The sequence below is a fragment of the Primulina eburnea genome, chromosome 2 (assembly GCF_022965805.1).
Source record: "Primulina eburnea isolate SZY01 chromosome 2, ASM2296580v1, whole genome shotgun sequence".
In the NCBI taxonomy this organism is placed as follows: Eukaryota; Viridiplantae; Streptophyta; class Magnoliopsida; order Lamiales; family Gesneriaceae; genus Primulina; species Primulina eburnea.
The window spans coordinates 6,440,802-6,458,599 of record NC_133102.1 but is presented as its reverse complement, the minus strand read 5'-3'; the positions used below and the strand labels follow the sequence as shown (position 1 = coordinate 6,458,599).

At 36.8% G+C, this 17,798-nt stretch overlaps 1 long non-coding RNA gene and 1 pseudogene across 4 annotated transcripts; both read right to left on the bottom strand.

Annotated features, from left to right (window-relative positions):
- Positions 1-6,584: 6,584 nt before the first annotated feature.
- LOC140824034 (uncharacterized) lies at positions 6,585-9,023 on the bottom strand (annotated as a pseudogene).
- A 607-nt stretch (positions 9,024-9,630) lies between these two features.
- Positions 9,631-10,999, bottom strand: LOC140822805 (uncharacterized). 4 transcript variants are annotated; one of them, XR_012116029.1, is made up of 4 exons: positions 10,782-10,999; positions 10,239-10,329; positions 9,878-10,013; positions 9,631-9,744 (listed from the first exon to the last, which is right to left on the bottom strand). It is a non-coding gene; the product is annotated as an uncharacterized lncRNA (long non-coding RNA). The 4 variants fall into 4 exon arrangements; XR_012116030.1 differs by having other exon boundaries at positions 9,631-9,741; XR_012116031.1 differs by having other exon boundaries at positions 9,631-9,695.
- Between the last annotated feature and the right edge of the window lie 6,799 nt (positions 11,000-17,798).

Genomic DNA, 17,798 nt, shown 5'->3' with positions numbered 1-17,798 from the left:
GGATCCACCCGAGTTTCCAGGCAGCTCCGATCCTTTAGCTGCAGTAGAGTGGGTCAAGGCTTTGGAGGCGATTTTTGATCATCTCCACTATGAGGACAGAGATCGTATCAGTTGTGCTGTTTTTATGCTGGTTAAAGCTGCACGTTTGTGGTGGAATGCGACCAAGGTTGGCATTGATGTTTCTACTTTGAAGTGGTCTGAGTTTACTGAGCTTTTCTTCGATAAGTACTTTCCTGATGCACTGCGAGCGAGGAAGGTTACAGAGTTCTTGGAGCTTCGTCAGGGGAGCTTGAATGTGGATGAGTATATTCTCAGGTTCGAGGAGGGTTGCCTATTTGCTCCGTACATTGCTACTAGTGATAAAGATAAAGGCGCTCACTTCATTCGAGGCCTTAGAGCGGAGATCAGGCGTGATATCAATATGTCCAAGGCTGTTACTTTCAAGGAGATTGTGTCCAAGGCGTTGCTAGCAGAGCAGGACGAGAAGGATATCGCCAGGGAGAGACAGGCGAGGCACCAGGCTAGTGTTCAAAGAGGCCAGAGTTCAGGTCAGCGTGGCAGAGATCGATTCAAGGGGAAGGGCAAGGTGGATCAGAGTCCTAGGCCACCGTCAGTGCCAGTTGCTCCGTCTGATTCTGAGAGATCTTTGTGTCCCAAGTGTGGCAGACCTCATCGTGGAGAGTGTAGATTTGGCACTCGTTCTTGCTATCGTTGTGGCATGCCAGGCCATATTTCCAGAGATTGTCCTAAGGGAGCTAGCCAGGAGAAGGTGCAGGGTCGTATCTTTTCGATGACTAAAGAAGGTATTAATCGTAATTCTTCTGTAATCTCTAGTTCCATTTTAATTTCAGGCAGAGTAGCTACTACTTTGATTGATACTGGTGCTACTCATTCTTTTATGTCTGAATTGTTTTTGAGATCTTTGGGTATAGTTCCTTCTGTTATTCCCCTTCAGCTTAGTGTTGTTTTGCCTTCGGGAGATGTTTTGTGCCCGACTTCCATAGTGTATGCGTGCCCCGTTCGTTTTGTTGATCGAGAGGTCTTTGCTGATTTGATTGTGATCCCGATGGTTGCCTTTGATGTTATTCTTGGCATGGATTGGCTGTCGACCTATCGTGCTGTTATTGATTGCGTTGCTAAGACGGTGACTTTTGCAGATGATGGCCAGGGAGGAGTTCTCGCCAGCTCAGGTACTTCGCTGGTCCTTCCTTTTATTTCGTGTCTTGATGCTGAGAGGCTATTGTGTAGAGGTTGTGATGTTTTTCTGGCATCTGTTGTGGATATGGATAGACTGATTAAGTTGAATATTGATGATATTGATGTGGTGAGGGAGTTTGCGGATGTGTTTGAGGATGACGTTCCGGGTTTGCCGCCGGATAGGGATGTAGAGTTTGTTATTGATCTTGCTCCAGGTACGGTTCCTATTTCTAAGGCTCCGTATAGGATGGCTCCTACCGAGATGAAAGAGTTGAAGACGCAGTTGCAGGATCTTCTAGATAAGGGTTTTATTCGTCCGAGTTCTTCGCCTTGGGGAGCTCCGGTTCTATTTGTTAAGAAGAAGGACGGGTCTTTGCGTCTGTGTATAGATTACAGAGAGCTCAACAAAGTGACGATCAAGAACAAGTATCCGTTGTCACGGATTGACGATCTATTTGACCAACTCCAGGGTGCCACTGTTTTCTCGAAGATTGATCTTCGGTCTGGCTACTATCAGTTGAAGGTTAGGGAGTCTGATATCCCTAAGACGGCTTTCAGGACCAGGTATGGTCACTATGAGTTTCTCGTGATGTCTTTTGGTTTGACCAATGCCCCTTCTGTTTTCATGGACCTGATGAACCGTGTGTTCAAGCCGTATTTGGATAGCTTCGTCATTGTCTTTATCGACGATATCTTGATCTATTCCAAGACCAGAGAGCTTCATTCAGAGCATCTCAGAGTTGTTCTCCAATTGTTGAGAGAGCGGAGGTTGTTTGCCAAGTTGAAGAAGTGTGAGTTTTGGTTGGATCAGATTTCTTTTCTAGGCCATGTAGTTTCGAGGGATGGCATTGCTGTTGATCCGATGAAGATAGAGGCGATTCAGAAGTGGCCTATTCCTACGACTGTTTCAGAGGTACGCAGTTTCCTTGGTTTGGCGGGTTATTATCGTCGTTTCATTTCAGACTTTTCCAAGATTTCCCTGCCATTGTCCAATCTGACGAGGAAGACTGTGAAGTTCGAGTGGTCTATAGATTGCCAGAGCGCATTTCAGGAGTTGAAGGATAGATTGACGTCAGCTCCTATTCTCGCATTGCCCAGTGGTTCAGAGGATTTTGTGGTCTATACCGATGCGTCGAAGAAGGGTCTCGGTGCAGTGTTGATGCAGAGAGGTAAGGTCATTGCCTATGCTTCTCGCCAGTTGAAGGATTACGAGAAGAATTATCCGACGCATGATTTAGAGTTGGCAGCTGTGGTTTTCGCCTTGAAGATTTGGAGACATTACTTGTATGGCGAAAAGTGTGAGATCTTCACAGACCACAAGAGTTTGAAATATCTGTTTTCTCAGAGAGAGCTCAATATGCGGCAGAGGAGGTGGTTAGAGCTGGTCAAAGATTACGATGTGACTATCAGTTATCACCCAGGGAAGGCGAATGTTGTGGCTGATGCTTTAAGCCGCAAGTCGAGTGTTTCATTGAGTTCTTTGATTCAGAGACCGTTGCTGATGGATTTGCAGAGAGAGGAGATTGATCTGGTGATTCCAGGCACCATTGCTCGTCTTTCAGCGTTAGTTATTCGATCTTCATTGACGGACAGGATCCGTAGAGAGCAGTCGACTGATGTTCAGTTGACAGAGTTGAGAGATAGAGCAGAGATTAGAGGTAATTCAGAGTTTGCCTTGAATGGTGATGGTTTGGTGACTTTCAGAGGTCGTATTTGTGTTCCTGTTGGCGATGATATTCGTAGAGATATTCTGACAGAGGCTCATACCGCGCCATATTCGATTCATCCAGGCAGTACGAAGATGTATCAGGATCTTCGTCGACTCTACTGGTGGCCAGGTATGAAGAAGGATGTTGCCGTGTTCATTTCTCAGTGCCTTACTTGTCAGCAGGTGAAGATTGAGCACCAGAGACCTGCTGGGACATTGTTGTCGTTGCCGATTCCTCAGTGGAAGTGGGAGCATATTACGATGGATTTCGTGACTGGTCTTCCCAGAGTGCGGAGAGGTTTCAATTCTATTTGGGTTATCGTTGATAGATTGACTAAGATAGCGCACTTTCTTCCAGTCAAGACGACGTATTCGATGAACCAGTATGCCGAGGACTACATAGCAGAGATTGTCAGACTTCATGGTGTCCCTGTGTCGATCGTGTCTGATCGTGACCCCAGATTTACTTCAGAGTTTTGGAAGAGTTTGCACAGAGCTATGGGTTCGCGATTAGCGTTCAGTACAGCCTATCATCCTCAGAGCGATGGTCAGTCAGAGAGAGTCATTCAGATTCTTGAGGATATGCTCAGAGCTTGTACTATAGACTTTCCAGGTAGCTGGGATTCTTTGTTGCCTTTGGTTGAGTTCACTTATAATAATAGCTACCAGGCGACGATTGGCATGGCACCGTATGAGGCACTTTATGGCAGGAAATGCAGATCTCCCTTGTATTGGGACGAGGTTGGTGAGAGGAAGATGTTGGGACCAGAGTTGGTCCAGCAGACTGCCGATGTTGTTGCTGTCATCAGAGAAAGGATGAAGACTGCCCAGTCCAGACAGAAGAGCTATGCAGATGTTCGTCGCAGACCTTTGCAGTTCGAGGTTGGCGACCATGTGTTTCTGAAGATAGCACCTCTCAAGGGTGTGATGCGATTTGGCAAGAAGGGCAAGTTGAGTCCTAGATTTATTGGTCCATTCGAGATATTGGACAGAGTTGGCGATCGAGCCTACAGATTAGCCCTACCTCCAGATCTTGACAGAGTTCATAATGTTTTTCACGTATCGATGCTCAGGAAGTATGTTGCAGATCCTTCCCATGTTCTTCGCCTTGAGCCATTGGACTTGACGCCGAATTTGACATATCAAGAGATTCCGATTCAGATTTTGGATCGCACAGTTAGAGTTCTGAGGAACAAAGAGATCGGCATTGTCAAAGTTCTTTGGAGGAACCATTTGTTAGAGGAGGCTACGTGGGAACCAGAGGATGAGATGAGAGAGAAGTATCCTGAGTTGTTCGTGCCGTGACGTCAATTTCGCGGACGAAATTCCCTTAAGGGGGGGAGGTTGTAATAGCCGAGCCCGGTGTACGGTACGATTTAAGTTTCGTTTGTTATTTGGGATATTTGATTAGATGTTCAGAGTTGTATTTTTGGGCTATAGTATTGTTAGTTTTATTGTCTTGAGGTGTTAGTTGATGTTGGTTGTTCGTTTCAAAGTTTCGGATCGATTCTAGTTGCATGGGAATAGTGCTTTGCCGTGACCTGAGTGCACCCGCGCTCTTAACTGAAGTGCCCCCGCGGTGTACTGTGCTGTTTTGGAGTTGGAATGCCGTGAGCACACCGCACCCGCGGTGATGTAGAGACCGCCCCTGCGGTAGAGACCGCTCCCGCGCTGCTTGCGTCGCTGCACCCGCGCTGTTCGTGTTCCAGAATTTTTTGAGAATGCCGTAACCATTGCGCACCCGCGGTGCTTAGAGGAGCGCACCCGCGGTGAAGGTATGGGCGAGATATTTAGTCGATTTTGGAGTGGTTGGCTATCACTTTTCCTTTTTCTTTCCTTCTCATTTTCGCATTTTCTCTCCATTTTAGGGTTTTTCATCATTTCTTTCCTTTCCTATCTTCGATTCAAGCGTTTGTTTGGAATTTCGACTTGAGTTCGACGTTCTCCTTGGTGCTAGGAAGCTTGGGTAAGCTTTTGGTGCGATTTCGTTAAGGTTGTAAATTAAGAGTTGTTTAGGTTGGTTGTTTATGTGGATTTATGGATTATTTAGCTTGTAATCTTGGATATTTAGTTGATATTGGTGTTATTTGTGGATTATTTGTTGTAGGTGGTGATCAAGAGCTAAGTTGAGGTGTTTGTTGTGGTTTGTAAGTGGAATTTCATTCCTTTTTGCTCACATGATTATATATGTATGTGTTTCAAAGAGTTTATTGTGTTATTCCCTTTCATTTGATCCATAGTATGTATTGTTATATGTATTGGAGGCATTGTATGTCTCATTATTGATTAAAGGGAATACAAAGAGATATATAGAGTTCAAAGTGATTGTTAAAACCAGAGAAGAGTTTAAATGTTTTCGGATTGATAAATACATAGTCAGAGATTGCATGCAATATTAGATGATCATCGCCTATAGGCTTATATCCCTCAGAGTTATCGGTATTTATATCGATTTGGGATACGAGCACCCCAGAGCAGAGATACTATTGATATCAATCCCCAGAGCAAAAGAGAAATACCATCATATTTTTATGCTATTGCTATGTTATTGATATTCAGAGTTTACAGTTCAGAGTTGATGGTATTTATGATTTCAAAGATATGTTTTACAGAGTTATTGTTCATTGTTATATAAGAGTTCCACTTGCTGAGATTTATTCTCATTCCAGTTATTTCATGTGATGCAGATCAGAGTGGTGCCCCGGGACGTTGACTGTGGATTGGGGGTCATATGCATACACCGTTGGAAGGATGATTTTGGCATGATCATAGGAATGATGTTTTGTTTTTGTTATGTCATTTAAATGATCATGTATTTATTTTGTAAAGATATTTGATGAAATGTATTTTGAAATTCCTTCCGTATATTTTAAAGAGAAAATTTTATTTCCGCTGCGTATTTATTTTAAAAGAGGATCGGGGTGTCACATTTAGACTAGCTCAATTGGTACCAAGTCTCTTTGAACAATGTACTTAAGCCAGGAGGTCATGGGTTCGAGACTTGGGGAGGTATCACTCCACCAACCTGGTGTGGAGAGTCCTATGAGTAACGATGCCTATGGAAAGCCCGTGAGGGAAGAGTTCCAGAGGGGCTAAGGCCCATAGAGCAGAGCCCAAGATCGGGATAGCCTTGGGTCGTTACAATAAAAGGCGCCTTTTATTGTAACGACCCATTACAGGCCCAGTGGACCGCCCATACGGCCCACTGCCCCGATCGACCCAAGGCTATCCCGATCTTGGGGTCCCTCTATGGGGCCTTGTCCCTCACGGGCTTTCCACTAGCTCAATTGGTACCAGGATTGTGCTAAGTACCTATATATCCATGTGGTCTTAGGTTCGATCCTGGGGAGGCACAAACTTAAGTTCATGGGCTTAAGAGTTCTATGAGTAACCCGTACGACGCCTATGGAAAGCCCGTGAGGAACAAGGCCCCATAGAGGGACCCCAAGATCGGGATAGCCTTGGGTCGATCGGGGCAGTGGGCCGTATGGGCGGTCCACTGGGCCTGTAATGGGTCGTTACACAACACATAACGTGGAACCTGAGCTCTGATATCATGTTAAGATTGGAACTTGGACCTAACTCAACCCCAAAAGCTAGCTCAAGGGAAGGATTGTTCAAGTCCATATATGCAACTCCTATTTATTTATCCAACCGATGTGAGATAATTAACAATACATATTCGATGTAATACAATCCGGGTTATATTCTATCTACAGAAACAAGATTTTGCATAAACGGATATGAGAACAGAAACTAAATGGAGACTACCCGAATAAATAATCGGCCACCCTTGTGCACATCTTTCTGGTTGCAATCCTATTGCTCAAGGGAATGACCCCAATCCAAAAAGGGTTCAGCGATTTACCAGAAACGAACAAAGCCGAAAAAGAAACATAAAAGGTGATCTCTATTCCTCAGCGCCTTTTAACTAAGTTTCTTTAAAGAAAAGCCTCGTTATATTAAATCAACCCTCTTCAAAAACCTGATTGTTCTGTAGTAGTATGGCCATACTAACTCAGATAAAATCGAGACATCTCTCCACTAACCAGCCTCGAAAGTCCTTAAAATCTCCTACTTTCTTCATTGTAAGTTCAGGTTTTTAATATCCGCCATAGGTTTCCGTATACGAGTTTGTATGGCTTCTATAAGCTTCCCAGATAATATGTAATCATATGCCAGTAAGGAGAATGCATGCAGATTTTTTAGTACCTTAACTGTCTGCTTAAAGATGAATACACAAAGACCACAAATTGCCTGAAATATCTTAATGTAGAGAGCGACAATTATTGGTCCAAGAAACCATAGTTGAGTCAATTCCTTCGACACTTCTGATCCATAGATTAAGTTAACTGCGAGGTACAACGGAGTGCTGCATAAAAGAAGCAGAGTTAAGCCATCAAATTGAGTGAAATTTGGAAGAGACCACTAATACAGATAGAAAATCTTTTACTCTCGTTTTGACCGTTAAGCAACAACACTGGTATCATTTATTTACTTCATGAATTCCCGAAAAAACAAGTACAGTCTAAATATGGACAAAAAATATTAATAATCACAATCCTTAAACAAGTAGCAAGCGCGTAGATGCGCACAGAAGGACAAAAATCAATCAACACAGAAGATGAAACCAGAAACATATAATAATTGCAAGCACCAAATGATGCAGTGAAAATAAAATCAAACATGCATATAACCAAGCTCAATCAAAAAGAGTTGAAGAGAGAGCAAGGAACAGACAGAACTGAGTTGCAAAATGCTTACAATATCAACAATGGTATTTTTATTGTTGCATCCAAACCCATAAAGTAGTACCAAACAGCCTTCAAAACTTCACCTCTTTCTCGCTTTTGTTTAGTGTCTGGCAGTTCTATTGTTGACTTGAAGAAGGTTCGTCGACAACTTCTTCCACTGGTTGGGTTTGTGATGGCAATCGCAGTAATATCAACCAGTTCTTGAACAAATTTTGTATAGCCTGCGACGTGGTTGTAGTCTCATCCGGTAATGAGTATGAAGCAGGTACAGCATTCTGTACCTTACCTTGGAGGATTCCACCAAGGATTCTTTACTCTCGTGTTGCCGATAAGAAACTTTAGCAGAATTTTCAAGGGAATTTGACCCATTGTTCCTGCTGCCAGAACCATCATGTCTGCTGCTACCTTTAAAAGCTAATATTTTAAAAAAAATTGACTTAGGTCCAAGGGCAAGGGAAGCTCCTACACTGCAAACAAGCTATTCGATCAGTTCAAATAGTAAAGTGGGATCAGAAAGAGTCTTGGTATGCAACTAGGAGAAAAAAAACGAATTTATAAATCATAGAAAATTGTCACAAAGGTACAGAATTCCCCTAAGAACCATCATGTAAAAGATTGTGTTTTGCAGGCTTACAAGTCATTCAGCACATAGAACTTTATGTCATTTGAAGTTATTGCCATTAAAGACACGCAGAGATGCCATGAAAACATACATTCCAAAAATGATTCGATAAACACAATCGTAAAATAAGAATAAGGCATAAAAACAATTACATGTTGATGAATTTATTCTCCTGGTAAGCATTGTGATCCTCTAAGTTGTAATAACAAGCCAATTGGTTTCCCCTTTTTCTTGCTGGTTTAGAACAAAAGATACTGTGTAGCTATGTTCTTGTACCATAGTTGTATGATGGTATCGTCGAGATGATCTAGCCATTTATATTTTTTCTGTCAATAAAATGCAAGACAACAGTAATGACATTTATTGTTACTATGACATAAAATTAATTTTAAAATCATAAATCAGAATGTTAAGCAGTTACAATAAAAATCTATACACCAAAACTTACAATGAACTCCTCCCAATAACACTGTCGCTGGTCTGCAGTAACTTGCTTCCATGAATAACCTTCGTCGCATGTCTGTAACGAAAACTGAGCAGTAATAAACCGGATAACCTTATTGTGATCCGGCTGAAATCTGTTATCGAAATTTTTACCATTAGCGACGACAATTATATAAATTTTTTTACCAAAAAAAGAGACTAAATAAACAAAAATCAATTTTATAACTTACATGCCATCTGCGACCCATATCGGAGTACGACCATCATCCGTAGGTGATCTGTGCTGCTGCTCTGCCATATATACGTACAAAATCTATGTATGCAAACGATTCAGTAATTATATGCACAAAATAAAATATATTTTATCCAAATTACAATTCAATCACAAATATATCCTAAACCCCAAACCCTATCATGTACTCATTAATTAAAAAAATTAATATATGAACTATTTAGTTCTCATTCAGCATAAGATGGCAGATTTAATAATTTTAATGTTTACAATTAATTGAACATTTAAATTATATAATATTTTAATAACAAACATGTAATATATATAATTTAATTTCTAAATAACATGCAATAAAAACAAATTAAACTATGTATAAATCTACGAAAAACTTACAATCTGACACCATTGATACATCATCCCAAAAAAAGAAAACGGCCCTAGATAGAAGACACCATTGAATTCAATGCAAAATGATTTGGCAATTCAACATAGAAGACCTGTAATGACCCGACACCACTCTCCCATGATCATCCCGCGATCATTACTCATATGACTTCTTCAGCCCAGGCACTGGAGCTTTTACCTTCTCAGGATTCGAACCCAAAACCTATATAAGCAATCCTAGTACCAATTGAGCTCAATTGGTACCAGGATTGTTTTGCCAAGACCTATATGTCCAGGAGATCTTGGGTTCGAATCCTGGGAAGGTAAAAGCTCTAGTGCCTGGCTGGAGAAGTCCTATGAGTAACGATCGCGGGAGAGTGGTGTCGGGTCATTATAGGACCTACTTTATAGGAGCGTAGCATGTGAAAACTATCCCCAAGGATAGAAATTCTAGTTTGCATATACGAATAAAGGCAAAAAAATTCTTAAAAAGATACACAAACATAAACTTTGAACTATAAATGCAAAGATCTTACCTTAAACAAGATCTACATTTCAAAGAGATTAATTTGTCTTTCGTCCAACAGGAAAGGATGATGGCACACTACGCTTTAACTTGCTCCCTCTGCTGCATGATGAAGGCACGGAGGGGAAAGAAGAATAAGAGCAGCTCTGAACAAAATCAAGATTGACATTGAAAATATCAATTGTGAATATCTTTTCAAGAAAAAAAAAAGAAAGGGAAAAAAAGCAGGTACATTCTAATAATCCATCATATTCATTAAGATAATAATCACTCTGCCCCATCAGCATTTTCTAAGTTTTGGAGTGAAAATATAAATGTTTAAAATTTGGAAGCAGTCAGCACTCAATGCTAAAGTGGACATTCATGATCACTTGCAACCGATGAGTCCCCAGTGCCATCTTCTACACCATATGCACATAAGCAGTTCCCACTGAATTCATATTTACACGAAGAACCATAAACCTGGAAAAAAATCCACCAGTTTTGGCACGTGATCGATTCTCCAAAAATATCATGACTTACAAGCAATAAATCTGATGACAGAAAACACAACCTTAGCCTATGCTGATCAAATTCTTTATTTTTATTTCACATTAAACTTTATATTGTGCTCAAAATTACGATTTGACATATATAGAATAATATATTTCAATCAAAACATAACCACAGCAGGCATATAAGATAGAACACATGAAGCTAAAACAATACTCGTGAAGATGGCTTGAAAACAAATAACCCTAGGTATTCAAACCACAAATTATCGATAAATTCACCATCCAAATAATTAGCCAAGAAACTCCTCCAAGAGATCATAGACCGGAGATATAATAATACAACATATCTTCGGGGCATTTCAATATTCACACAGAGATACATAATGCATAATTACGATAGATAATCGAAAAAATTCTTACAATAAACACAGAGATTTGTGTCGCTTACTGATGTACACGATAAAATATTTCACCGCGTAAGATTGAAAATCAGATTACTCGAGAATTTTTATCTCTGATTGCTTTTTGTTATGGATTGAAGTTTCAAAGGAACGAGCTTTGGATAAAGGAAAGAGAGAGGACAAAATTGTGATTTTAGGGTTTTCAACGTACTTTTTTTTTTTTTTTGCGCTTTTTTAGTGTGTAAATATATGGCAAAAAATTTTGTGCAACGGTCTTACGTGTCGAATTTGTGAGACAGATCTCTTATTTGGGTTATTCATAAAAAAGTAAATATATATAGTGGGTCTTATGTTAGACCGTCTCACGGATATTAATCTGTGAGACGGGTCAACCCTACTCATATTCATAATAAAAAATATACTATTAGCATAAAAAATTAGACAAAAACTTGTGTGAGACGGTCTCACGGGTCGTATTTGTGAGACGAATCTTTTATTTGGGTCATCCATGAATAAGTATTACTTTTTATGCTAAGAGTATTACATTTGATTGTAAATATGAGTAGGATTGACCCGTCTCACAGATTAAGATCCGTGAGACGGTCTCACATAAGACTCACTCAAAAAATTATACTTTTTCATGGATAACCTAAATAAGAGATCCGTCTCACACAAAGTTTTGCCATATATATATATATATATATATATACGGTTTTTCTTTTTCTTTTTTTTTTTCTATGTTGGAAGCAATGTGTATATATAGTTTTATTTAAGTACTCATGTAAAAAAATATATTAATAATATTTTTGAAAAAAGTATTTATAATATCTTATACCCAAAAAACGCATCAAAATAAAATTAATTTTGCTAAAACATCTTCATTTAATTAAAGCTTTTTAAATCAATTATATAATAAAAAGAGGATATATCAAATAATTAATAAACTTAATTTAGCATAAATTTTTAAGGTATATGTTAATTTTTATTAAATTGAAGCAATCACTTAGTAAGATTTTTTTTCATGATATTTAAATTTTTTTACTTAAATATTTAAATTTAAAATAAAAATTATCCAGACATAAATATTTTTTGAATTTAAAATTAAAAAATCATCCCATTATTATTTATAGGTAAAAAAGTGATATATTTAAATATATTTTTACTAACTAAATTTAGTAATATTTTCTATTCAACTTTATATTATGATAGATAATTAATATTTTAATTAGAAATGTTTTATTATTATTATTATTATTATTGAATAAGTTTTATGTGAGAGGATTTCACGAAGGATCTATATATGTGAGACGAGTCAATCTAATTTATATATTAAGTGAAAATAATATTTTTTACATAAAAATAAAATTTTGGGTCTAGTAAAAGATACATATTACAAAATTCACAATCTTATAAAAAATTTTGTATTATTATAATCGAGGGTGGAGGATCTCGAATCATGACTGGAACCTGTATTTACTTGCTCACAGTTTCTTTGGTCCCTTCCTTTTATTTTTGGGCCAGAGAGATCACTAAATTCTTTGGTCCAAACCAGACAACTTGGACCTTGGATTAATTGTCCAAAGAAAATAATTTTGGTGAGTAGCTTTTTGTTCAAAGGCAACAGCATTTTACAGTCAAAAGGTGAATATGTATGATTTGTCATTATTTTATTGAAAATCGAAAGGGCATCATAATTCATGTCATTGGTGTATAATGTTTTGATTCAATGGCTACAAATGAGACCACGTCATTTTTTTCATTTAATGCAATCATGCAATGCGTTTAGCAATATGAAAAATACATGTGATATCTTTACAATCATTGGATGTGATACTCGGGGAAAAATATGGTTCAATATCTTAAGATTGGAACTTGAATCTAATTAAATCCCAAAAAGCTAGATTGAGAAGGGAAGATTGTCCAAGTCTATATATGCAACTCTCAGATATTTTACCAACATACTCACTCACACCTATGAATGAACATCTGGAGCGTGAAGTTTACAAATGACCTAATTATGGACAGAACGGGTAGCCCAACGCTGGGCAGTCCAACACATAACTGTGGAACCCGAGTTCTGACACAATGTTAATATTGAAACTTAGCCTAATTCAACTCCAAAAGCTAGTTCGAGGATTGTCTAAATTCATATATGCAACTCTAATGGATTTTGTCTAACCAATGTGAGACAACTAATATCCTGTTACACTCATGTCAAATATAAAAAAAATACATAGTCAAAATATATACAAGATAATAGATATGTCCATTCTAAACAATAAAACAAACTTAGTGTTTCTAGGTAGTGCATGATACTAATTCTGGAAAGACGGGTCAACACCCTCGATCAAGAACCGAACCCCCTTCATTCAAGTAAGCCTACTACCCTAAGAGACACCCCTGCACAAGGACGAATATTCATTAATTGTCCCCTATTAGGAGATCGCCCTCCTTACTCTAAGGTTTGGCTGACCTGAAAATCCTAGACAATTTTTTTTTTCAAGAATCACTAGTTATTCTTACTGATGATTGATGACTGAAGTGTTACCTCTTACGGCGACTCCGATCTGTGATTTCTTGCCTTCTTGTATAGAATTTACCTTTTCTCCAACTTTGGACCCGATATTCGAGCTGTGATGTTCTTGTCTTGTATGTAATTCGTCATTTCTCTTGAACTTTGGACCTCTTGGGGTTATCTCGAGCTACCACCTTATGCCCTCTCACTTGGAGGCAATCATTGAAGTTGGGCCTGGTCGGGGTTTATTGGGCTTAAATATATTGGTCCCTAACCGACCAGATCACCCGAAGATCATGAAGAATATGTTGGATATAGTGTATATATTAATTGCATGGCAAATTCGTTGAATCGTGTAACCATCGAGATAGTGAACTTAAGGTAATATACACAGTCATTTCCTTCGGAATGAGGAACTCGAAAAAAAATTATGTTTATTTTTATTTATTTTGCTAGGATGATTCGACGAAGGCGCCACTTCTCCGCTTGAACAAAACGATCGAGATTCCCCATGCAAACCCTAAAAAAGCATCCCTAACGTAAAAAGGATGGTGTAGTCATGTCTGATAATATATATATATATATATATATATATATATATATATATATATTATATATATATATATATATATATATATATATAGAATGGGTTATATACTTTTTATAAATGAAAATTTTGTTATGCGTTAATACATAACATTTGGTATAAACTATAAAGTAAAGTTTCTTGACTTGGTTGGAAGCATGGGTCATTAAATAGAATCTCAAAAGAATAAAATCTCAACATTTATTTTTTAAGAAAATAATACCAATTAGATCGAGTCCTTGTCCTCCAATATCACTAAAGTAATCATAATTTATAATCTCGAGCTTTTCCCAATGTTTTTTTTTTTAAAGAAAAAGCTTTTGCCTAATGTTCATTCTCTTGAAAATTGTAAAGAAGATATGGGTTGTCTATCATATAATATTAATTCTTTTTTAGAAAAAAAAAATCTGACCAATTGACAGCAAACCGCCATGAACTTTTCCTGAATCTGACCAGTATAAAATTTCTTTTTCAAAAATAAAATGATGAACCAGTACAAACACTTGTATCAATTTTTTTCAAAAAAAATTGTTTATATCATAAAAAAAATCTAGATTAGATTCGTGGAAAGCACGAATATAGTGGTAACGCATATGAAGTGGATTGGATATATGAGTAGCTGTATTGTGAGAGGGTCACACGAATCTTTATTTGTTAAACGAGTCAACTCTACCGATTTTCAGAATAAAAAATAATGATCTTAGCACAAAAATAATATTTTTTCATGGATGACCAAATAACATACTCGTCTCACAAAATACGACTCATAAAACCGTCTCACACAAATTTTTGTCTTCATTTATAATTAGAACTTACTCCCACCGTCAAAAAAATATATTGAGTTGTTTGTGTTTCACACAGATTTAAAAAAAATCATTGAAAAAATAAGATTTTAAAGCAAACCTCTTATTTTATGCATGTTTAATTCATTAAAAAAATATTTGCACGCTTTTCCAGACATACTTAATGGAATATTAGTAAATAATAAGAACAAATATTAATAAATGTAGAAATTGTAACCGAAAAATACTAATTTCTTTTTTTGAGTTTGAACGTAAGACTCATTTAAACAAACAAATTAAAGTCAAGTTCCAATAAATGTAATTGTTACTGTTTCTGTGTGGATTAATTATGGAGTTGAAATGGTAACTATCATTCATGCCAACCAACCAACTTTTTTTCAGTACAACTATAATAGTGCTCTGAACTACACATACGTAATATAATTTTCCGCATTATTGACTAGATTTAAATATCGACCCGTTACTTGGTTATCTCGACAAAAAAAAACAACTAAATCTGCATAAATAAATTAAGAAAATTACTTACAATCAACAAGACTCAAATCTAAGACGAATAAATTTCAAAATCTCAACCTCAGTAATTAATGTGTTTGCACTGAAAATAAAACTGAATAAATAAAATTGGTGAGTGTGTGGTCTCTAATATTGTTGGGAAACGAGAGTGACATGTAATGGGCCAATATTCCTCAACAGTTCCTAATTCCTTTGCAGACGAGAATGTGAGTGGCTCTTTTCTTAAAAGAAGAGATAAAATCATGATAATAAATAATTTGAAGCACTGGAAATAAATAGCAAGAATGAATAGGGGGGAGGGCCTCTACCAACAGTGGCAGACAACTTTGCTCTACAACTCTATAAAGTCATCACCCTCTTTTAATGCACTTTTTGCAACATTCATTGTTACTTTTTTTGTTTTTGATTAGTCGGGTTTCAATATTTTCCGTCACAAATATAAAAACTACAATATAATACATTTTATTTATATAATACTCTTTACATTCTAATTATATAACTTCATTTTAATTTCCTTTTTGATTATCCTAAAGTTATACTTAACTCTCTATATCTGGTGATCTGCATATTTGGGACGAATGGAGAAAAAATGATAATAAAAGAAGGAAACTTTTTTTCCAACGATTTACTTATATTATATATTAAGGGACAAATGAAATATTATTTTATCTGATTCTTTTATCAATTTGTCACTGCCTGAATTTGTCTGGATGACTCCAGACGGAAGGCATAATGCAGGGACGTCCGTTTTGGGTGCTCCCTCCATACGATTTATGCCCGGAAATTCCAGGCGGCGTCTGAACCAACTTTTGATGTTTAGTTTGTATCAATGTGTCTCTTGGATGGATCGTTTCCACGTTGGGCTGCATTACTTCAGTTATTCAAATGAAAATGTGTGTTTTGATAGTTTTATTGATTGATAATGATATTTATATTCATGAAAAAACAAACTCTCCGTTGCAATTCTAAAATATTTATTTATATGTTCTGCAACTCAATATGATTGCACTTCAAGAAATTTCTCTTTTACTTTTTAACAACGGTTATCATTAAAACCGTTGTTGTATAGCGTTTTTTAAAACCAAAGACCGTAGTCTTTTTGGGATCAAAAAAACCGTTATCTTTGAACGTTTTTTAGGGTCAAAGACAACGGTTCTATAAATCATTGTCTGTTAGCATGTTTTTTTGGACAATCACCATTGTCAATTAGCACGTTTTTGGACAATTTAATCGACAATTTTAGCAGAACCGTCGTTAAATTTAGCAACGATTTTACAATTCTTAAATTAGCGACGGTTTCGTTTAAACCGTTGTTAAATTTAAAACTATCGCTATATAGCGACGGTTTTAAACGAAACCATCGCAATTTTCAAATTAGCGATAGTTATCAAATAAAACTTTAAAAGAAAGTATTTCAAATACGGAGTTGCATATACTGTTATCTTTTCTATTCTTCGTTTCATATTTTTGTTTCTCTGTAAATTTCCAGCACTTGATACAATTTATTTATATAGTTTTATGCACAGATAAATGGAATAATAATAATAATTAACCATATTTTGTACGAAAATTTTGAAATACCGATCAAATTATTATTTTAAAAAATATGAGTAGGCTCTTTCAATAAATTTGGTGGTTGGGTGCCACAGAATGTTATTTAAGCTGCAGAAAGCATCAACCAGATTAAAAATGACATCACAGAACATTGATCATGACGTCCATATTAAAGAAAGGAGACAGTAATCATGAAATAAGGATCACAGCAAGGGGAAAAAATGATAAACTCGTAAGATATTCAAATGAAAAAATCCTATAAAAATTGATAGGCATATATAATTTTTTCTATTTTTAACTCCAATTATTCTGGAACTCAGAGTCTAACAATGGATGAAAATAAAATGCCAGACTTTATTTTTCACATTTTAAATTATATATATATATATTCAAACCTTTAAAAGTACTCATTCCCCGTATAATTTTTTCCTATTAAAAATTACAATCGTACTGGGAAAAAAAAATGTATTCCGGCCTAAAACAAACTGTAATAATTGCACAGTAATCATGAGTCTGAGACAAGCATGTGTTGGAGTTGAAGATGGTCCAACATGAAATTAATAGCCTCGGTCCATCAAGTTTCTGGCTTCTGGTTTCTGTCTCTTCTGGTACCGTTTTTCAAATATCCATTTGTTTCGAAATCGTATGTAATTCATAGTTCAAAATTCGTATTTTATAAAAGTATATATGATGAGACCATGTGAAAATGGGTATGAGATAGAATGGGTAATTTCACTGGTTCGGGTTGTGAAAATGATAAGGAATAAGAGTTTAGTGAAATGCGTATAAACCAGAGTTTTTTTTCTCAGAAAAACCAATATTAACCTGTAAAAATGAAGATAACCACGTGAATGAGCGTCGGAAGGATGTCCGATGTGACCACTCCGATGTTAAAATCAGCAGATGGGTAAGAAAAAGCTATGTAGCAAAGAGAAAATTATATATGAATAGTGTGAGCAAGATATATATGTGAATGAATGTTTTAGTTTTGAGCAAACCTGATATTTATATCAAGAAAGTCAATGATTACCTTGTTTTCAGTGTTCATTTACTAATTATGACAAG